The sequence below is a fragment of the Peromyscus maniculatus genome, chromosome 21 (genome assembly GCF_049852395.1).
Source record: "Peromyscus maniculatus bairdii isolate BWxNUB_F1_BW_parent chromosome 21, HU_Pman_BW_mat_3.1, whole genome shotgun sequence".
Classification (NCBI taxonomy): Eukaryota; Metazoa; Chordata; class Mammalia; order Rodentia; family Cricetidae; genus Peromyscus; species Peromyscus maniculatus.
The window spans coordinates 30,432,603-30,456,733 of record NC_134872.1 but is presented as its reverse complement, the minus strand read 5'-3'; the positions used below and the strand labels follow the sequence as shown (position 1 = coordinate 30,456,733).

The window sequence follows — 24,131 nt, the reverse complement described above, 5'->3', positions numbered from 1 at the left end:
AAGAGCCAAAGAAACACAATCTGCCCCTGACCAACTCAGCACAAAAACCAATCAGTTCCTGAGCAGGAAAACCAATTCCCACGCTGGAAAAACTCCACCATTAAGCAGTCCCGTCCTATAAGTCTATAAGTCCCGTCCCTGTTCAGTTGGCAGCTGCCCTTTCCACCCTGGCAGAGGCAGCCACTCTCCTGGATTCCTCCCTCCCAATAAATCTCTTGAATGAGGTATGTGTGAAGACCTTCTTTCGCTTGACTGGAGCAGAGAAGCAAAGGCATCTCTGCTGGGAAACTCTTACCGGAGTGGAGCAAAGAATAACAATGTTCTTCAGAGCAGAACTGTAACACTTTCTCTGAGGGAAACCTTCCCCAAGTGGAGCAGAGTTGTTACACTCCTGGGGATCGGAGCAACAGATCACTTCACTGGGGAAACCCTCCCCTACTGGGGTAGAGTTGTTACATTGAGGAAGCCTTTTTCTGGAGCAGAACTGTAAGGTGCTGTGTTTAATAGTGTCTTTGTGGTACACCTTGGCTACAAACTGCCAGAATACTTTTCCATCCAAGCTGCAATGCTTACAGTTAGTATATAGTAACATATGTTCTAACAGACAAAAATTGAAACCAAGTTGAAAAAAAAATTTCAAATAGGAAATTGGTTGATAATGAAGAAATAAGATATTCATAAATCAAACCTAGGATGTAAACCAATAATGTAAATGCAAACATGAGACAGTAAACCCTAGAGGCAACCAAAACACTGGAAACAAAACTCACTCTAGCAAGGTCCTGTAGATTGGAAATTCCTAGTCTATCAGAGCCAATTTTAAGTCCAATTGCTCTGTAGGCAACCAACAGCTGCTCCAAGATACAAGGACAGGAGCCCGATGCAGGCAGTGCCTAATATACACTAGTTGTTAGCATTCTTCATAATGCCTCCTTGTGATGTCACCACAAGCAACTAACCAATCATGAGTTATCAGAACTGACAGGGGTTTGGATCAGGTTCTGTACCATAACCAGTGCCCTGAGTATTTCTCTCATGGCTGGCACCAAATCCAGGACCAGAATCCACTCTAGGGAGGAAGGGTTTATTGGTGCACAGGTTTCAAGATTCTGAAGTCATGGTGTATAGAGCTGGTAGTTAGATGGCTGGTGACACTGCATTAGAAGTCCTCTATGCCCAAGTGGCACAGTTTCTCTATCTAGCTCCACATCCATGTATTCCACAAATTCCCAAACTAGAAACCAAGTGCTCAACACATATGACATTTAACAAAACTCCTGTGGTACTTTGAATTAGAGATGTCTCATACAAACTGGTCATTTGAACACATGGACACACAAGGACAGTTGATGGCACAGTTGGGGAACTTTCTATGGTGGAGCCTTAGTGGCAGAAGTCCATCACAGGGACTGTCCTTGAGATGAACAAGCCTAGTCTGCATTTGTGTTTCTCTTCCTGCTTGAGTTTGAGGATGTGGCACTCAGTCGCCTGCATTTGCCATCCAGTACGTCATGCCTCTGTCAAATCAATGTGGGCTCTTATCCCTCCAATAATAAGCCAGATATGCTTGCTCTTAAGATTCCATGTTTGTGAACTTTTATCACAACATAATAGTAACCAATAAGCATGGGCTTAGCAAAGAGGGTTCCTACCCATCCCCATACCACCTGTGTGGTCCACACGTCAAGGCAGATTGGTTGCTGTCTCATGGTCACATGTTAGCTGTCTCTCTTCTGCCCACCCCCACCAGAGAATCAATGAACCTTGCAAGTAGCCTCAATTGCAGATCCATTCCTCTGTCATGTAGCGCAGGCCTCATATTAAATAAGCCTGCTTTTTGGTGGTGATGGACCCTCTGTTCCTAGAGGAACCTTGAAGTCTATGGAAACATACTTTATCTGATGGGAGAGGGAACTACTTCAGACTCTCACTGGGTGGCCATTACTGGAGTCCTTTTGCCTGGAAGGAGAATATCTCCTAGCATCACAGTCTTTCTATAACCTCCCATTTTTACCTCACTCTCCACAACAGACATAAACGCATACAACAAGGTGAGATACAAGAATCAGTGGAAAACTTAAAAGTCCAAATAAAACTAGGCATCACAGTCTAAAAGAACCAAAGGGATAATGTATTATTAGGAAAATTCACTGATGAATCCATCAATCTAAAGAAATAACTGTAATGATCAACAAGTGTTCCAGTAGTTCATAAAACTAATAAAAGATATTTTCAAACCTTTTCATATAACAAACTTTTCATAAATGCTTTATTCTCGAACCAAGTAATGTCACCTTGAAAAGGGACAAGTATCTGACAGTATCCTTGACTAAGAAATGGGAATATCCTTAAAGAGAGTACTAGATCCTTGACTTCACAGTCAATGACACACTAAAAAGATCATTCTTCATGGTCAAGATCCCTTTACTGGGAACAGAAGAATCAAGCCACATACAAAAATTTACAAAGTGTGTAACATAGTCACAACATTAAATGAACATAGTCATCCATGAAGAAGAATGAAATGCCACTACCAGGGACAAACATGGAACTAGACAAAGTTTTATCACAGATAACCCAATTCTACAAACACAAAAATGTTAATTTTTTTATCTCTGGACATATTCAAACAAGGGGATGAATTTTGTATTATTGGTCACATGATGTGGGTAGAGAAGTGACATCGACCTGGTGAATATCACCACAGTTTGCTACAGGAAGAGTATCTTGTCCTGATCAAATTCCTCACTGTGTTCATGCATACCACCAAAGTATAAAAGAGCCAGGACATAGCCAACAGTGACAAATAAGGTTGAAAAAAATGGAAAATCTCAGTCAATGAAGGAATAGAAATACAGCCAGATTTTAAAACAAAAATGAATATTGTCAAGTCAATGAATGCCAAACACCAAAAGCCAAACAGAAAACCAGGGAAACTCACTTTTCCAAGATCCAATGAGTAGGAAAAGTCCAAGTCTATGAGAAATGACTGAGTCCAACTGCTCATCCACCAACCACCTCCTTTTCTGAAATACAAGGACAAAACCCAGCCCCAGGTAGTGCCTTATGTGGACTGGTATCTAGGTTACCTCTCAATGAATCTTTGTGATGTCACATGCAATGGGCCAATCAAGGCTCAAGAAAACCCACAGCATTTTGTTGTTTTCCCCTCTAACTTTCTGTTTTGAACACTAATTCATTCTGTGGCTGTGATCAAATAACTTTAAATGGTTATGAGTGGAGAGTGTCTTTAACCTCACCTTTACAAGGGCCTCAGGAAACATAATGGGGAAATTTGTGGGGTGGACATCAGGAGTGTGATGCAGTTCGGTACATGGCATTTTCATCCCCTGTCCCTCCCACCACCTAAGGTTTTCTGGTAGGTCCTATGTGCAAGTATTGCACAGTGTTCCCAACAGCACATCCTGCTGGGGATCAAATATACAAACCTATGTGATAGTGGTGACATTGCATATCACATCCCTTTCCTGGACCCTTGCTACTTCAATAATATTAATAAATGTAACAGAAAAACTTAAAATGACAGACTGGAGAAACTTTGAGCTTTCCAGGGTAGTGGACACAGGTGTATTCACTGCTTCCAGTGGAATGTATGTGGGGTTTTCATGGAATTTCACTCCAGCCCTTAATTCTTATTAGTTTTGCCTTTTACAGACTAAGTTCACCATAACCACTTATAGGGTCAAGGCTTTAATGCTGACATTTAGAGTGAGGAGTATACAGGAGAGCAGATCACTGACAGTGTGATACTCTAAATCTCACAACACATCCACAACTCCTGTCTCTGATGGTCATGAGACTTCAGTTATCACTGGGAGTTTGTGAGTTCATGTGTGTGAAATGATCCTGTTTTCTCTAAGTATCATAAGTGAAAACTTTAGCATGTATCAGGAGTCAACCAGTGTGTTTACAACTTCTGAATGTCATTTCCCTTACACAGTCCCATTCTATGTTTCTGTCTCCTACTCCCATCATTTAATTTAGAAAATATAGGTTCCATGACTAACCTTGATTATGTTCAGGAATGTCTATGCTGAGACTCCTTTTCTTTGATTGCAAGAATTTCCCAATGCATTTGGGATTCTTGAAATCAGCACTGGTTACATGTGAAAAAGGGTGAATAGAGAGCAGGTATGGCAGGAATCAGGGCCTGGTTCCTGCTAGGTCGGGAGGATACTGAAAAGATTTTCAAGGCTTGCTCAGTGATGGCCACAGGAAGGACAGGATAGCTGAAGATGAAGACAAAGCCTGCAGTCTGTCCTTTGTGACTGGGGACCATTTACCTGATATAAGGCACAAACTTCCTAGGTGTGAGCTGATGGATTCCTAACCAGATGAATGGAAAAACCAATATGTCTTCTTTGGCCATACCTCATGTTCTTTTAGAAATTGAGAGCCACATCCCACAGGTCACACAACATCACAGCATCATTTACTCATTCTCTTAGGAACACTGGAGCAATATGAAGGGTACAAAGCTTCTTAGATCCATGACCTTGAGCAACTTACATGGGCATTCTATGGGACTCCTAGGTCTTTCCTCTTCGAACTAAGCACAGCGGCATGTTAGTACAGAAAATGAAGTCACGAGGCCTCTGGTCCACTCAGTGTCCTTGGCATGGGCTGCTGTGGAAACCTCTTACCTTCATCCAAACCCCCCACTCTGCTGAGCTTTCACTCCCATAGAGTTCTCATGGTATGGATTGTATCTGGTTCTCTCTGCTGGGCGGTGAACCAGGGATCATGAGATCTCATAGTCATTTGTGCCAGGACGTTTGTCCTTTGGCCTTGGTCTTACCTTTAGCTTCATTCCTACAGTCCATGGAGGAGAAACATCATTTGGGTGTCATTTTCCCTATGAGGTCTTCGTCACTAACCTATGACATTGAATGTCTACACAGTATGCAGGAAAACCAAGGTGAGAAGGTAGGTATTTTGTGGCCAAGACATGGGATGGTCAATGGCGATGGCATTCCACATTGCTTTACTGGGCTTTGCATCTCTGTGGAGCTGTCCTCCTTAAGTCTCACCAGGTGGTTTCCAGAGCCCACTGGTGTCAGAAGTGGTTTACCTTCCCTGGGGCCCCAGCAATGGAAAAGCTGTGGAGTAGGCTGCTGGGTGAGAGCAGGGAAGGTGAACACAGTAACATGCCTTTCCATCAGGGCTTTACTCATGGGCAGTCTGCTTCCATCAAAAGTGCATCAATCCTTCCTTGACATAGTCCCTGAACCTGGGTTATCCTCCTGACCACCCAGCAATGGATCTGCCAGATCTTCAAAAGTGCTCAGACTCAGCTCCAGCAGCAATAAACCCCCATGGCTCACGAATGTATCTGCCTAATGACACCAATATATTCCCAGAGTAATAGCCATGTTTTCTTGTGCATCTACAGACCTCATCTTATTTCAGTGCCCCCTACCCTTGGTGAGTCGACTTGTCCAGTTGGGATTATGCTGAGCAGTGTGTATTGGGAAGAAGAGTGGTGTTCAGCAGGGACTTATGATGTAATGTATGTGGTATTGCAGGTGCAAGTTACATATTGCTGAGTCAAGCCTAGCATTATGGTGGGTATTTTCACAGGATGGGGCAGGACACATGAACTTCTATGTATCAGGACCTATTGGCCCATAACCCCCACAAAACTGCTATATGCAGCCTTGCTACACTCCATTTCCCTATTTCTCAAGTCCTAGGTGTACTGCTTGATATCAGGCCCCACTGAACACCCACTCACCCCAGTTCACTTCTGTCATCTTAACACACTTCAGAAGTACACCAGATCTTCACCTTCACTGCAGGGCAAGGCTCTGCAGCACACTCTCTAATCCATCACTACAAACGCGCGCAGGCGCACACACATACACACACACACACACACACACACATACACACACACACATCTTCTTTATAACACAATCATCACCACTGATAATTCACTGGTTTTCCTCATTGTCTGTTGTTATGTCTCCCTTTTCATTTCTGATTTTGTTAATTTGGATGATCTTTCTCTGCCTTTTGGTTAGTTTGGGTAAGGGTTTGTCTATCTTGTTGATTTTCTCAAAGAACCAACTCTTTGTATCATTGATTTTTTTTTTTGCATTGTTCTCTTGGTTTCTATTATATTGATTTCAGCCCTCAATTTGATTATTTCCTGGCATCTACTCCTCCTGGGTGAGTTTACTTCTTTTTGTTCTAGAGCTTTCAGGTGTGCTGTTAAGTCACTAGTGTGAGATTTCTCCAACTTCTCTGTGGGCATTTAGTGCTATGAATTTTCCTCTTAACACTGCTTTCATAGTGTCCCATAATTTTGGGTATGTTGTATATTCATTTTCATTGAATAATAAGAAGTCTTTAATTTATTTCTTTATTTCTTCCTTGACCCGTTGATGATTCCACCGATTCTTCTATGTTGTGTTGTTCAGGTCCTGCTGTTGTAGAACTGATGGGTTCTGGTGTTGCCATATTGCTCTTTATGTTGTTGCATATATTTTTGCACTGGTGTCTACCCATCTCTTCCTACAATAGGTGCAAAAGGTGTCTGTGTCTGAGGGAGCTGCTCTTGGTCCAATCTGTGCATTCTGTGTCTGTGTCTTAGAGGGCCATTCTTCGTCCAACTGTTGCTCTTGATCCAATCAGAGCTGGCAGATTTTGTGTCTCAGGGAGATGCTGAGGTTTCAGGGGGCTGAGTGGGCTTGGGGGAGGGAGTAGGTCTTGTGGATTGCAAGGTCCAATGAGGGGTGTTGGTGGAGAGGCCTGCCTGCAGGAGTCTTCCCTGCTGACCTGAAACTAGGGCAGTGATGGGTGGGTGTGGGGGACCCACCACAAACCATTTAGACTAAAGAGTGATGCTCACAATCCTAGGTGGTTCAGAATCCAGGCGTGGGCTCCTGATTAGCCACCCAGTAGGAACAAGGGCTCATGGGCTAATCCACACTCCAAGGTGATTTGAACAAACAAAGAGAGCTTTGTGGGTCCCATAAAAGCAAAACAGTCTTGGTAGACAGCAGCCAACCAGGCTGTACCTGGTGTTGCTTGAGTAGATGTGTGCCTTAATGCACAGTCTGTGTGCACTGCCTCTGCCACTGGTGTCCTTGTTGTGAAAGCTCTGCCTTCAACATCACAAGACTGGCACCAACTGTCTCTTAGCCACCCAACTCATGCTGTGCATCCTGATCTGTGACCTGACTGGTGACAATGTACAGAACTGAGCCAATTAGATTGGATAGCCAATCAGGACTCTCTCATTGGTCAGGTTGAAGTCATGTGACTAGTGTCTGCCCTATAGTGGTTTGGCACTCTCCTGGACTGCAGGTTGGGGTCCTGTGAGAGCAGGGTTAGAGCAGAAGTCTTTGCTTGTTCTGTGCCTTTTGTGCAGGGACACCCCAGCTCGTCTGCATCTCCCCTACACTTCTTCAAGGGTCTCCTTTCAGTTGTGAAAAATAGACTTGGTTTCTGAAGGTAAAATTGGGGTTTGGTCTTCGTTTCTAGTCTGTCCTGAGTGAAAGGTTCATCGGTCAATATCTGAGCACAGTTGACTTGTAATCATGCCTAAATGGAGCATCAACAGGCACCCTGGAATTCCTATCTTCAAAGAACTAATAGTCTGAAACAAAAAGCCAGACTCTCTTAAGAATCCAACATCCACATCTTAAATGTGTGCAATCCTTTCCCTAAGAGCCCCTTCTCTTCCTTAATGCCAGTGCTGAGGTCTATGTTAAAACCTTTACTTTGTAAACCCAAAAGTTGCATCATCAACCACTCATGGCTTGTCATACCTATACTGGTCATCAATAGCCTACAATTAAAACAATACAAAACATTACCAAACCAATCCATTATTTTCCTCACCAACTTTCCCCATTCCTGGTGCTACATTTGTGACGGGCCATTTTAATCCAGAAATTTCTATTTCTCAGTTGTAGCAACTTGCAAAAATTATTCCATTCGTGTGTTTTCTTGTACTTTGGGAAAACACTGTCAATCACTTGGCGAACTAGTCCTCAAATTTCCAGATGCAGTTTTTTACATTTCCTCAGCATCCCTGCCCAACCTGAATTAGGTCCTTTAAGGTCTGCTGTTCTCATGTGGTTTTTGAGAACTTCAACATGAAGAGTGCATCTAAATCTCTCCTGCCAACTCCCTTTCCCCTTGTGCCTCAGCTTATCCCATGTACCCCTCCGAAAATTATGATCTCTTTATGAGTTAATGCATATATATATATATATATATATGTATATGTGGTTTGTGCATATACCTACACACATGTATTTCTAACCTGAGTACATTTAGCTTTACTCATTTGTCCCTGAGTCTACTGGGAACCACTGGGGACTGGGCATCCTATATGGGAGCTTGCTCCTGGAGGAGGCTGATTCTCCCTCTCTCAGTGGATACTGACAACTCTAACTCTTCTTCTAGTGGTGTTCATGTGGAACTGTCCCTGTCCCCATTTGCATATGTACTGCTGTTGTCGTGTTTGTCTTGTGTATGCAATCACACTATTGAGAGGTGCAGCCTAACTGTCCCATAAAAGACATAATTGTGGGAACTTTCCAGAACGCTCGGCAGGAGGTGGAGAGGCAGCGTCTGCCCGAGCTGCGCGCTGTGCTACGCTCCTCTTTCCGCTCTCCGGTGCCGGCCTGCTCACCGGCTGTGAAAAACGGTGAAAGAAACCACTTACTATGATGTTTTGGGGGTCAAACCCAATGCCACCCAGGAAGAATTGAAAAGGCATACAGAAAATTGGCCTTGAAGTACCACCCTGATAAGAATCCAAATGAAGGCAAAAAGTTTAAACAGATTTCTTAAGCTTATGAAGGGAATTATATGATAAAGGAGGCGAACAGGCTATTAAAGAGGGCGGAGCAGGTGGTGGTTTTGGCTCGCCCATGGATATCTTTGATATGTTCTTTGGGAGAGGAGGAAGGATGCAAAGAGAAAGAGGTAAAAACGTTGCACATCAGCTCTCAGTGACCTTAGAGGACTTCTATAATGTTGCAACAAGAAAACTGGCTCTTCAGAAGAATGTGATTTGTGACAAATGTGAAGGCCGAGGTGGTAAGAAAGGAGCAGTAGAGTGCTGTCCCAACTGACGGGGGACTGGTATGCAAATAAGGATTCATCAGATCGGACCAGGAATGGTTCAGCAGATGCAGTCGGTGTGCATGGAGTGCCAGGGTCATGGAGAACGCATCAGTCCTAAAGACAGGTGTAAAAGCTGCAATGGAAGAAAGATAGTGCGAGAGAAGATTTTAGAAGTTCATATTGATAAAGGTATGAAAGATGGTCATAAGATAACATTCCATGGTGAAGGAGACCAAGAACCAGGACCGAAGCCAGGGGATATTATCATTGTGTTAGACCAGAAGGACCATGCTGTTTTTACACAACGAGAAGACCTTTTCATGTGTATGGACATACAGCTGGTTGAAGCATTGTGCGGCTTCCAAAAGCCAATATCCACTCTTGACAACCGAACCATAGTCATCACCTCTCACCCAGGTCAGATTGTCAAGCATGGAGATATAAAATGTGTGCTAAACAAAGGTATGCCAGTATACTGTCAGCCATATGAAAAAGGACGTCTGATCATTGAGTTTAAGGTGAACTTCCCTGAAAATGGCTTTCTCTCTCCTAATAAACTCTCTTTGTTGGAAAAACTCCTTCCTGAAAGGAAGGAAGTAGAAGAGACTGATGAAATGGATCAGGTAGAACTGGTGGACTTTGATCCAAACCAGGAAAGACAGAGGCATTATAACGGAGAAGCATATGAGGACGATGAACATCACCCCAGCGGTGGCATTCAGTGTCAGACCTCTTAATGGGCCAGTTACTCTGTCATTCTATATGCAGTAGTGAATGTGGGAAGGACTGTAATCATAATATGCTCACTACTTGGCTATTGTTTTTGTTTTAATATTCAACTATAGTAGTGTTTTTAAAGTTAAATGAAGAATAAACACAAATATAAAAGCTCTGACTTTGCCCTGTATGTATGATGACTTCAAAAATGTGCAAAATGAAGTTTAATACTTGTGAAAAAAAACTACTTTAAAAAGTTCCCTAGCATCTGTTAGATCGTATCTTGTGTTACTGATAATAGCTGTGTATATTAGACTGTCAAGCTAGGTATGTGTTATATGACCCTTAATTGTTAAGCTGTGGTATTAAAATTCTGTATTTAATGATAATCAGAAAAAGAAAACAAGTAGTAGTGACATGTTGGTCTGTCTAGTTGTATGTAGTGGACTAATTGTGATGCCTTTGCATTGTATTGCCTCAGCCATTACTAGAAGGTGGCATAATACATAATTCCACCTGTTGTTAGTGATAGAAATGATACATTCCTAAAGAAGTATATTGTAAGCTACTGCTTAAGGGCTTGCTCTTCTAGATTGCAGTCCCTTCTGCTGTGCCATCTTTTAAAAGTATATATATATATATATATATATATATATATATATATATATATATATATATATATATAGTTAGTTAGTTAGTTAGTTAGTTAGAAAACATGGTCACCTTTCTTCCCTTTTCAACCATGATAAGCCCTTGGGTAGTGACTTCCAAAGCCCAAGTAATTTACAAGTTAAAGTGAAGAGACCTTGTATGTGAAGAAGTGATTTGCATGTATAATCCAGGAAAGGCGTTCCTTGGGTCTGTTACAGGCTTGCTATTTGACTTAGGCTTCAACATAACTGCAATTTAATGTTGGAAGTATATAGCAAATTATGAATAGCTTTGTTGTATGTTTTAAAGTCACATGTCCACATGCTTAAATCTGGATATCAGAATTTAAGCAGTTAATTGAAATGTATGACTGTCTCCTAATATACTGATTACAAAGTGTTACAAAAAAAAGACATAATTGCAGATTTATCAGTCTAGATTTAGCATAGCATAGTCACTTTTCTGCATTTCAATGAGTTATGGGTCTTTATAATAGTCTCATATTTAAAAAAGAAGTTGCTTTGATGAGGGTCAATTGCTATATTTATCCTTGGGTACAAGGATATGTATTTGGAATACAGTTACATATTGCATTGGCTTACAAAAATGGAAGTATTAGTTCTCTTCTTCTTTCTAGTTCATGACCTGTCCATCCAAGGTTAGTTGTCTAGGTTTACAGTACCAGACATGGGGGCACTTCAAAACAACAACAAAACCAAGGTCTGGGGATGTAGTGGGAGTGGTTCTGAGCACATATGCAGATGTGTGTTCAATTCTGAGTGCCACATACATCATGGTTACTGGCACATGCCTGTAATCCCAGCTCTCTTGGGAAACAGAAGGAACAGAAGTTCAAGGTTATCCTCAGCTACACAGAGAGTTTGAGGGCAGCCTGTGTGACAGGAAACTCTGTCTTTAAAGAAATGTACTCATGCAAATATGTAAAATCATGGAGGAGGACTGGGTCAGATGGGCATGAGTACCCTTATCTGAGGTGTCCAAGCATGGCACAGTGACACAGCTCCTCCTTGCCATGCATGAGATGCCAGCACAGGTTTCACAACATCTAGGAGAGGGGATATCTGGATAGTGGTCCATAAAGTGAGGCCATCATGTGGTGACTGCTGCAGGTACACTTAGTACCTTGTTTTTAATATCCACTCAATAAGATTATACACTAGAATAATGAACATCATTAAACAATGGCTCTCATTAACAATGAACTCTTAAAGTCACTGAGACATGAATAATCATCTCTGACAAGCTGATTCCATCTGAGAAATAAAGAGAATGGTGCATTGGCATCCATGACCGAGACTGTATTTTAATTCTGTATCTGAGGCTGGGCCTCTACTTGTGGCATCATGCAAATAAGCCACGACTAAATATCAAAACACAATGTGGCAGTTATCAGGAAAGCATCTTTATTGATGAAGATGTTCACCCTTCCTTCTCTAGACTGGAGGTTTCCACTTCCCCAAGAAGTTGTTACCACTCTTTCTTAGTCCACAGAATGTACAGGAAGCTGTCACATGTTCCTCGGGACCGTCCTGGCCAAGAAAGCCCCTTCCCTGTTCACTGTATTCCTCCAATGAAAAAACCCTCCCTGCTGCCTGGATTCCTACTAGAGGCTGAGGTGTACAGATCTACAAGCATTCCATAACTACTTGTAGTCAAAACACCACTACACAAAATAAATCAATGAATAGGTTATTTTTAAAGGTGTTATTTAGAGCTAGGGATACATGTACCACAGTGACAGAGACAAAAATGTACACATGAAAAGGCATGTGCTCAAGCCAGGCGGTGGTGGCACACGCCTTTAATCCCAGCACTCGGGAGGCAGAGCCAGGCGGATCTCTGTGAGTTCGAGGCCAGCCTGGTCTACCAAGTGAGTTCCAGGAAAGGCGCAAAGCTACACAGAGAAACCCTGTCTCGAAAAACCAAAAAAAAAAAAAAAAAAAAAAAAAAACACAGAAAAGAAAAGAAAAGGCATGTGCTCAGCCAGGCGGTAGTGGCACATGCCTTTAATCCCAGCACTCGGGAGGCAGAGGCAGAGGCAGACAGATCTCTGTGAGTTCGAAGCCAGCCTGGTCTACAGAGTGAGTTCCAGGATAGGCTCCAAAACTATACAGAGAAACCCTGTCTCAAAAAAAAAAAGTCACAGCCGGGCGGTGGTGGCGCACGCCTTTAATCCCAGCACTCGGGAGGCAGAGCCAGGCGGATCTCTGTGAGTTCGAGGCCAGCCTGGGCTACCAAGTGAGTCCCAGGAAAGGCGCAAAGCTACACAGAGAAACCCTGTCTCGAAAAACCAAAAAAAAAAAAAAAAAAAAAGTCACTACTCACCAAAATTGCACACTGATATTCCATGTTGGAAATAACTGCCCAGAGATTCTTCTTTTTCAACACAACTAAGTTAATTACATTTTCCCTCTGTGCTATGAACAATTTGATATTTCATATAACTGGTACTTTCCCACATCACACTCAAATTAACCTGCTAGGAAATTTCTCTAACTAAGGCTTCTTAAATATTTATATTAATGGAACTTAGGTTTTAAAATGTGAAATTGCTTTCCCTGCAGTGCCATGAGTTTTTCGTGCCATGGTTGAGTTATCTGAACATATTCACAATCGTTCTTTTAAATACTTTGTATTGAATTTTGCTTCAGGGACTCTTACAGTTGGCCATTATTGTGGGATTGCTCATTTGGGGAGGCACAATGTTGTCTTGTATTTTCCATGTTATTTCTGTTTTTGTAATGGGGCTTACTCATCTGGATCTAGTTTGCTGGTTAATTCTTCCCAACATGGTTGTGTTTAGTGTTTGGATTGGTCTTGGGGTTCATGGCTTGGCTGTTCTTGGCTTAGGTGTGTCTCCATGAAGCTCAGTTGTGGAGATATATAGTGCTCTCTTGTAGGTGGGATAGCAATGGTGATGCTGGAGGAGAGATAGAGGCAGTAAAATGCCAGGGTTGAGGCAAGTCTTGGGAAATTGTCTAGTTATTTTTTATTAAGAAATTTTTTTATTCATTTTTCTTACCAATCACAGATCCTCCTCTTTCCTCCTTCTGCCCCTCCAGCCTTCCCCCCAGCAATCCATGCCCCATTCCCTCCTACAAGAAAGTAAGGCCTCCTATGGGGAGTCAGCAGAGCCTGGTACATTTAATAGAGGCAGGTCCAAGCCCCTTCCCCTGCCTCAAGGCTGTGTGAGGCATCCCACTATAGGTAATGGGCTCCAAAGAGCCAGCTCGTGCACCAGGGATGGGGATATTATCTTTGTATACTTTCTATTTCTGATAGAAATTATGACAAAAAAATCAAAGTTGAGAGGAAAGAGTTTATTTTTCTTTCATGTACTGATCTAAGTCCATCATTTGAACTCAAGCAGGAGGAAAGGAGAAAACATGGAGGAAAACTACTTATTGGCTTCCTCTTCATGTCTCACTCACTTCACATTCTTATAGAACTCAGGACCAACTTCAAGGGAAGGAAGTGTGCACAGTGTGCTGAGATCCACTAATCAAGAAACTGGTTTCCATAACCTGTCACAAATTGCTAAATCATAAGCCTAGTAACCCTCTTCATTTATGAGCCATCTGTTTGTGTAAGTGGATGGATTAGGAAAAGATTGTATTGGGTGAGTGAGCCCAGATTCAGAAAGAGAAATGCTGAAAGTTCTTTACACCTTCTGTTCTTAGCGTCCAATCTCTGGGTGTGAGTATAAAACATGGAGGAACAGACAAGGAGGGCTTACTTAGCAGGTTTGACACCTATCATTTTATCTGAAGCTTTTACTGGAGGGAAGAAGCTACCAAGAAGGACTGATGTCTAGGTTTGTATTTGTATTGGGACTTTTGGCTCTAGAGGAGAGGGTACTTAGCAGGAGCTGAGCGCTAACTCTGTATGGGGGGGGGGGGGGTTAGACTGTATTGGGAGGAAATACCTGATAGAACCAGACACAGCCATGTATTATATGAGGGGTTTTGGTTACAGGGGAAGGGAAAGCTAGTAGGACCTGCATCTAGTTGCCAAAGTGGGGCTCTGTTTGAACAGAACGATATCTAGCAGTAGCTGACACCACAGAGAGAGAGAGAGAGAGAGAGAGAGAGAGAGAGAGAGAGAGAGAGAGAGAGAGAGAGAGAGAGAACGAGAACGTTTTCATGGAAGTTTGTACCTAACAGGACCAGAAAACTGTATGTTTATGAGCATGTATATAATTGTGTTTTTGTTATAGGGAAGTTTGTACCTAGCAGGAGATGAAACACATCTGTGTGTAAGTAAGAGCTATAGCTGTTGGGGAAGGGATACGTAGTAGAACCTGACATCTACCCTACCATGTGATGGTAGGACTTTGATGCAGGAAAGGGACTACTGTGCAGGACCTGACACCTAGCCATGTACCTGTATGTGGAGCTTTGGCTGTAATGGAAGAGAGAAATAGCAGAGCCTGATGATTGCCTTGTTTGAAGATAGGGGTGGAGGTTATGACTGTGAAGCAGGTGTATGTAGCAAGTTGTAATATTTACTTGGGAAGTTATATGTGGACCTTATGATGATGGAGAAGGGTTATGTATCAGGACCTGATATGTAGACCTGTATGTATATGTTGGGCTTTGGATGTAAGAGAGAGGATACCCAGCAGGTACTGAAAACTAAAATGTGTATGACACACTCTGTAAGGCAGAGGATGGCTAGCTGAACCTGTAACCTAGCTGTGTGTGTGTGTGTGTGTGTGTGTGTGTGTGTGTGTGTGTGTGTGTGTGTGTGTGTGTAGGGAAGGGGAGGAGTGGAGAGGAGAGAGAAGAGAGGAGGGAGGAAGGAAGAGAGGAGAGAGAAATGAGTGTTGCTTTGCCAGTAAGGAAGGGGATACTTAGCAAGAACTGACATGTATACATATTTGTATATGTGGGGCTTTGTTTGTAGAGAACATGGTACTAAGTAGGTCCTGATTCCAGAGCAGCTTATTGAATGGGGGGGGGCTTTGACTGTATGGGGACACTAAGCATGACTTGGTAGTCATTTAGTTAGATCTTTGTCTAGAATGAGGGGCAGACACCCCACAGAACCTGATACCTAGTCATGTGTGAGTCTTTGCTTGTAGGGGTGTATATCTAGCATGACCTGGCACCTTGGAGTGTATGTGGAGCTTGGGCTGTAGAGGAGGAGGATACCTAGCAGGACCTGACACCTAAGCATCTGCGGAAGGTAGTGTTCCAATCAGTGGTTTCCTATATGTCCTTTTACCTAGCACTGAATACTGGACCCAGCAGGGTCCTAAGTATACCTAATACATTCCTATGTATGTGTAGCTGCAGTGACACAGAGGGGCATGTGTTCAGTATGGCCTGATTCCTAGCAATGTGTTCACATTGATGCCAGAGGTAAGGAACTGTCCACTTGAGCTATTCTAAACCTGATACCTAGCAATGTATTTGAGGCTGCTGCAGGGTGATGTGTATCTTCCAGGGCCTTCAGCTACCATTGTTAAAGTTTGTAACAAACTGGAAAACATCATAACATATAAGGAGACTGTGGGGAAGAGTCCACACACAGCACAGTGACTAATGTTCTGTTGTGTTATAAGGAAAGAGCTAAAAGTAGATATAGTTTTACCTAAAACAAAGCAGGTCCACAAACAATAATAAAATATACTTTATCTCTTCTGGGTCATGAGGAAGTAGGGGGCTGGGCTTTCATAAAAGTCATAGTATTAGTCACAAAGATGTGGTGGGGATACTGAAATAGTGCAGGGAAATATGAAAAGTACAGTATAGGCATGTATGAAAACTGTATCATGCAATTGTTTATGTGTAATGTATAAAGTATATATATATTTAGTGTAATATATTATACTTATTATATAATTGTGATTATTATGAGTATATAATATATTATAATAAATTATAATTATTAATTAGTATACTTATACATTATAATGTTATAATTAGCATATATTATAATATACATGATTTTGTAAATGTTATAATATAGAACATATATATACTACACATAACAATATATACTATGTATATTATATATTTATTTAGCCTATTATATATTTATTTAGCCTAATAAGTATGTTGTATACAGGAAAAAGAAACCAAGGGGAAATAAAAGACTGTATTTTCAAAAATAAAAATAGGGTAAAAATTAATGATGAAAGAGATAATATAAGCACAAACTACCACTAGAACAGAAACAAAAATTTAAATATAATCTCATTGCATCTTGTCATTCCATGTTCAGTTGCTGTCCCTAGGGAGCCTGCTCTCTTTTAAGGGAAACAGAGGAGCAGTGGATCTGGAAGAGAGAGGAGGTGGGCAGCAACTGGTTGGAGTGGAGGGATGGGAGGATGCAGTCAGGATGTACTGCATGAAAGAATAGTAAATCAAAAGAAAAAACATAAATATAATTATGAAACAGAAAACCTAAGTCCCAGAATGCAAAACCAAAACAACTGGAAATCAACTTCTACAGTCTCAACAACTCACAGCAATGATCAGCAAGATTTCAGTAGTACATAAAACCCAGGGAAGGGACACTTTCAAACTCTTTTCATAAAAGAAGTATTACCCTAATTCTCAAACCATGTAAGAAATTTAAAAAAGATCCTAGTATCAGGCAATAGCCTTGACTGACAGATTGGAAAATCCTGAATGAGAGTAATAGTGCACATCAAATTTAACACCACATTAAGATCATACTTCATGATCAAGATGCCCTTACCCAGGAACACTAAAGACTCATCCATGTACACAATTGTCAAAGAACATAGCATACACACAACACCGAGGTAAGTCCTACAATCAGACCTCAATGGAATGAAATGCCCTTTTCAGAAAAAAAGCTGGAAACTAGAGAAAGTGTTACTACAAACATGCCAGTTTTACAAACACAAGTTTCACATTTTGCTTCCTACAGGTCATGAGCAGGCAGGGGGATAGCCTTTCTATAATGGGAAGTACTTGTCAAATTCAGTACGTGGGGAAGTGAAAAATAGCAGATAAATATGATGAAAGTAGAGTACAGTCAGATATCAAAGTCATGATCAAATTCCTTACCTTTAGTAAATACCAATAAATTAGTAAAATACACAAGAACAAAGCCAAAAATGACAAAGAAATGAAATTGATAAAAGGAAAATAAGTTGAAATGAAGATAACTTACAGGAAAAAAATTAAAACTCAAACCTGTAGTCAGAAGGTTCTCCGGTCCCATCAGGCCCCTGCAGTCCCATGGCCCATTTATAAAATAATCATTCAGAGGCTTATATTAATTATAACTGCTTGGCCATTAGCTCAGGCTTAATACTGACTAGCTCTTACACTTAAATTAACCCATAATTCTTATCTATGTTTAGCCATGTGGCTTGGTACCTTTTCACAGTTCTGCCTTGTCAGCTTGCTTCCTGTGTATCTGGCTGGTGACTCCTGACTCTTTTCCTCTTCCCAGCTTTCCTTTAGTCTGCTCATCCTGCCTATACTTCCTACCTGGCTACTGGAAAATCAACATTTTATTAAACCAGTATAAAAAAAACATTATCCCACAGCACAAACCAATAATGTAAATAAATATAAATAGATAGATAGATGGTTGATAGATAGATGGATAGATATACAGACAGACAGACAGATAGATAGATAGATTAATGCCAAATGCCAAAAGCCCAAACTAAAAACCTAGGATAACTCACTATGTCCAGATCCAAGAGGTTGGGGAAAAGGCCAAGTCTATGAAACAAGTGACTCCAACTGCTCTCCCACCAACCAATGGCTTCTCTGAAGCACAGACAAAATCCAGCCCTAGGCAGTGCCTTTTTATTGGCTAGTATCTATCATACCTCACAAGGACTCTGTGTGATGTCACATGAAATGGACCAATTAAGGCTCAGCAGAAAACCACAGTGATTTTAAAATTATTTTCCTTTCGCATTCTTGCCCCCGAGGACATATGCCTTTAGTAGAGAGAACTGCTATCCATCTATCCACACCCCACCCCTGTTGCTTTCCCAGAAGTCAAGATAGATTCATTGCTGCCACACAGTCACACATTGACCCTATCTCCCCACCCCACTCCCAAATATAGTCAATGAGCTCTTCAAGTAGCCTAAATTTCAGATCCCATCTTCCGTTATGTAGCATAGGTCTCATATTAACCAAGCCTGCTTCTTGGTGCTGCAGCAACTCCCTTTCTCTCAGAAACCCTGAAGTTCATGGGCACATACATTGTCTGGTGAGAATAAAACTCCATGAGTGTCCATCATTACTAATGACCTTCATTCTGAAAGGAAGATCTGTCCTAGCATCACTATCCCTCTGCAACCTCTGGCCATTCCTTCTCTCCCCTGCTAAAAAAAAAAAAAGAAAATACACCCAATAAGGAGGGAAATAGTAAATCAAAGGGAAAATAAAGTCTAGGAAATAAAACTAGACAAAACACTCTGAAAGTATTGAGTATCAAGAAAGATTTTTACAGTGACCAGCACAATTTACTGATGAATTCTAGCATCTCACATCTAACAGCAATGTCCTCCAAATATTTCAGTAGCCTATACACCCAAGGGAAAGACATTTTCAAATTTTTTTCATAAAAGGTGCACTACCCTGATTCTCAAACCAAGTAAGTAAAATTTAAAAAGAGCCCAGTACCAGGCAATGTCCCTGACTAACATAGATTAGAAAAACCTTAATGAGAGATAATCCTTAAAGGGAGAGAGATAGACCACACCAAATTCAGCACCACATTAAGAAGACTATACTTCATGATCAAGATGCCTTCTCTCAGGCACATTAGGATTCGTCCACACACACAATTAACATAGTACATAGCATATACACAACATTGAGGTAAGTCCTGTAATCAGATATCTAAAGGAATGAAATGCCTTTTTCAGGAAAAGACATAGAACAAGAGAAAGTGTTACTTAAACTATTCCAGTTCCAGAAACACAAGTGTCACATTTCCTATGGGGCATGATCAAGCAGGGGGAAGAACCTTTGTTCATTTGGAAGTACTTGTCACATTCACTGGGTGAGCAAGGGAAATAGAGCAGGTAAATATCAAAATGAAGTATAGGCAGATATGGGAAGTCATGATCAAACTCTCCATCCTATACAGTTAATATTTGCCAGTAAATATGTAAACTACACAAGAACAACACCAAAAAATGACAAAGAAAAGCAGTTGATAAAATGAAAGTAAGTGGAAATAAAGAAAAAGAACTTACAGGAAAAAAAATCAAAACCCAAGGCTGTGGTAGCGTACACCTTTAATCCTAGCACTTAGGAGGCAGAGCCAGGCGGATCTCTGTGAGTGTGAGTCCAGCCTGGTCTACAGAGTGAGATCCAGAACAGGCACCAAAGCTACAAACCCAAACCAATTATGTAAATACCAAATGACAAAAGCCCAAACTGAAATCCTTGGAAATATACTCACTATATTGAGATCCAACAGGTTGGGAAAAGTCCAAATCTAGCAGAAACAACTAAATCCAATTGCTTGCCCACCACCAACCAACTGCTTCTCTGAACTACAAAGACAAAACTCAGCCCCAGGCAGTACTTTTTCATTGACTGATACCTAGCTTACCTCACATGGACTCCTTGTGATGTCACAGGTAATGGACCAATCAAGGCTTGGCAATATCCACGGTGATTTTCAATTCTTTTCTCTCACACCCTGGTCTCCAGCCACTATACTAGTTATTTCTCTCATGGCTGTGATCTAACAGTTGGCAGAGATCCAGTTATAGGAGGCAAAGTTTATTTAACATCAGATTTATAGAAATATAAGTCAACATACTGAGAAGAACTAATGGCATGGACTTCAGCAGTGTTGTACAGTTGATTTTACAGCATTTGTAATCTCAATACTCTTCTGACAGGTCTAATGCTACTTGAACTCATTGGCACAAGAAAACTTTCTGTACAGAACACCATTAGCACACATACTAATGTCAACAATGAATAAATTGGACCTCATGAAACTGAGAAGCATCTATCTGCACAGCAAAGGACACCATCATTCAGGCAAAGTGGCAGCCTACAGAATGGGATAAGCTTTTTACCAACTACATACCTCTAGCTGAAAAGGATGCTTCTGCCAAAAAGCATTTAGTTCCTGTCTCCTCACGCCTTATATACCTTTCTTCAAACAACTATCACTTCCTGGGATTAAAGGCGTGTGCTTCCCAGTACTGGAATTAAAGGTGTGTGCTACTACTGCCTGGCTCTGTTTCTCTCTTAGACTGAGTCAATCTCATGTAGTCCAGGGTGTCTTTGAATTCACAGAGATCCAGACAGATCTCTGCCTCCCAAGTGCTAGGATTAAAGGTGTGTGCCACTACTGTCTGGCATCTATGTTTAATTTAGTGGCTTATTGTAGCTTGATTTTTCCGCCTTGCCCACAGTCAGGACAAATCTCTGTCACCCGCCAGTCCCACAGCCGCTCAGACCCAACCAAATAAACACAGACACTTATATTGCTTGCAAACTGTATGGCCGTGGCAGGCCTCTTGCCAACTGTCCTTATCTTGCTAACTGTGCTTTTATCTTAAATTGATCCATTTCCATACATCTATACCTTGCCATGTGGCTGGTGGCTTACTGGCTCTTCACATGCTGCTGGTCATGGCAGCGGCTGCAGTGTCTCTGGTCATGGCGGCGGCTGCAGCCTCTCTGGTCATTGCGGCAGCTGCAGCGTCTCCTTCTGCCTTTGTGTCCTTTTTTTTCTCCTCTCTGTTAGTCCTGCCTATCTTTCCTGCCTAGCCACGGCCGATCAGGTTTTATTTATTAACCAATCAGAGCAACTTGACATACAGACCATCCCCCAGCACAGCCAAGTGCAGACCATCTCAAACACCTGCACTCAGGCCCATGGTCCTAATCATCCTCTATACGGACCTGCTGGGTAACGCCACAAAGAACCTGAGAATGGGCTCCCACAGGACCTACAGAACATCCCACAGCACTTCCCTTTTCTTTTTTTTTTTTTTAAAAGGAAGGTTTTAACTTTTACACATCTCCAAAGTCAGCTTGGTATATTTGGGAATTTGGGCGTAGCTTCTCTTAACTACTTCCTGCTGGAGGGGGGCGCTGTATCTTATGGGGATGCAAAGAAAATTTTAGGATCATGGAGTAGTCCGTGAGACCGTATCGTCTGAGCCAGTTGCCCCGAAACGACTCTGGATGCTGGATCATCTGGGCCATGGTGTCATCGGAGACCTTTCAGGTGGTCTTGGCTGGTCAAACCTGATGTATCTTAATCTGGAATAAATCCATAGGCTCTGGATTTCTGTAGAGACAAAAGCAGAGTCTCCTTTCCAAAGTAACACATCCTTATATCCAAATTTTAAAGTCAAGATATCTTTAATATATACATATTGGTTTAACTCAACATCTTTTACGATCAAATGTTTTTCTGTAGTTAAAAATCCCAAAGACAATATAATCCAAACTCTCTGTGTGATATCCATCTTTACATGGCTTATTTTTTATATTACTTTTACTTTCTCTTTAACGACTTTATTTTTTTAAACTTTCTATTTCTTTATATAACTGTCTAGGTTCCTTTTCCTCTCTCTTCCAAGCCCCAGGAACCCGCCAGTAACTCAAACCGGCGGCTGCCGCTCATTTGAGAGAGAGAATTAGGAACTGTGGGGCGTTTACCGACGTCACCGTTCCTGGAGAACTTACCGACGTCACCGCTCCGTGTGTTGAGTTCTGAATCCTCTTTACCACCACGCGAGGATTCTTCTCAGATCACACTTTATTGGAGCGCCTCTTGGTTAAGGGACTTTGTCTTTAGTATTTTTTTTTTTTTCATAACACCGGCCTTTATCCCTGTTCATTTGTCCTTTTTCTTTAGTCCCTTTTTTTTTTCCTCCCTTTTTTTCTTTAGCCCTTTTTTTCTTTAGCCCCACGTTGGGCGCCAAATGTAGCTTGATTTTTCCGCCTTGCCCACAGTCAGGACAAATCTCTGTCACCCGCCAGTCCCACAGCCGCTCAGACCCAACCAAATAAACACAGACACTTATATTGCTTGCAAACTGTATGGCCGTGGCAGGCCTCTTGCCAACTGTCCTTATCTTGCTAACTGTGCTTTTATCTTAAATTGATCCATTTCCATACATCTATACCTTGCCATGTGGCTGGTGGCTTACTGGCTCTTCACATGCTGCTGGTCATGGCAGCGGCTGCAGTGTCTCTGGTCATGGCGGCGGCTGCAGCCTCTCTGGTCATTGCGGCGGCTGCAGCGTCTCCTTCTGCCTTTGTGTCCTTTTTTTTCTCCTCTCTGTTAGTCCTGCCTATCTTTCCTGCCTAGCCACGGCCGATCAGGTTTTATTTATTAACCAATCAGAGCAACTTGACATACAGACCATCCCCCAGCACAGCCAAGTGCAGACCATCTCAAACACCTGCACTCAGGCCCATGGTCCTAATCATCCTCTATACGGACCTGCTGGGTAACGCCACAAAGAACCTGAGAATGGGCTCCCACAGGACCTACAGAACATCCCACAGCACTTTATTCTGTCCTGTGATCTTCAGGCAAAGTTTACTAGGGTACACAATATATCACTACATTGACCAGTATTGTTTATTGAAGATACTGCCCTTTTTGTTTGTTTGTTTGTTTGGTTGGTTGGTTGGTTGGTTGGTTTTGGTTTTTTGAGACAGGGTTTCTCTGTGTAGCTCTGGCTGTCCAGGAATTTATTCTGTAGACCAGGCTGGCCTTGAATTCACAGAGATCCACCTGCCTCTGTCTCCCCAAGTGCTGGGATTAAAGGCGTGCGCCGCCGCCGCCGCCGCCGCCGCCGCCGCCGCCGCCGCCGCCTCCACCACCACCACCACCACCACAAGGGAAAGATACAGTGTGAGTGTTTGGCTTCTTTTAGGAATTCATAGATATATGGATTTATATCTGAGTTTTCATCCCATGCCATTGAATCAGGGTGTATGTTTTTTGTTTTGTTTTTTTTGTTTTGTTTTGTTTTGTTTTGTCAATATCATGCTGCTTTTATTGCTATAGCTCTGTAGTACAACTTGAAATAGGGGGTAATGGTTCATTCCATAGTCCTTACACTATGAAAAACCTATTTTTTAAAGATGTATTTATCATAGTGGTAGATGCTTGGCACTTGGAACTAGAGAAGCTTGGACAGTAGGATTGGAAGTTCTCACTCAGGCAGGAGTATATATTCAGTCCCTGCTTCAAACAACAAACAAAAGAACACACCTTATCCAGATATGTAGATTAATTTGCTGCTCTGCTGCTGTGAGAAAACACTGACCAAAAGCAAGGAAGGGGAGGAAAGAGCTTCTTTCATTCACAGGTTACAGTCCATCATGAAGCAGAAGCCCAAGCAGGAACTGAAGCAGAGAACACAGGGCTGCACTGCTTACTGACCTGCTCTCCATGTTGGCTCACCCTGCTTTGTAAGGCCCAGGATCTCCTGCTTAGAGTCACACCCACAGTGACCAGGGCCCCCATACTCAACCATAAATTAAGGAATTGCCCCACAGGCCAGTCTGATGGACACAATTCCTCAACTGAGGTTTCTTCTTCCAGGTGACTCTACTTTGGGCCATGCTGACAAAAACTATCCAGTACACACGTTAAAGTCAGGGTCTGCACATCATCATATCATCCCTTAT

The 24,131-nt window shown here is 42.0% G+C and overlaps 1 long non-coding RNA gene and 1 pseudogene across 1 annotated transcript; one reads left to right on the top strand and one right to left on the bottom strand.

Moving 5' to 3' along the window:
* Positions 1–8,983: 8,983 nt before the first annotated feature.
* On the top strand, positions 8,984–10,021 carry LOC102927218 (dnaJ homolog subfamily A member 1 pseudogene; annotated as a pseudogene).
* A 3,089-nt stretch (positions 10,022–13,110) lies between these two features.
* On the bottom strand, positions 13,111–20,022 carry LOC121824686 (uncharacterized). The gene is made up of 2 exons (XR_006066616.2): positions 19,912–20,022; positions 13,111–13,414 (listed from the first exon to the last, which is right to left on the bottom strand). It is a non-coding gene; the product is annotated as an uncharacterized LOC121824686 (long non-coding RNA).
* Positions 20,023–24,131: the final 4,109 nt, after the last annotated feature.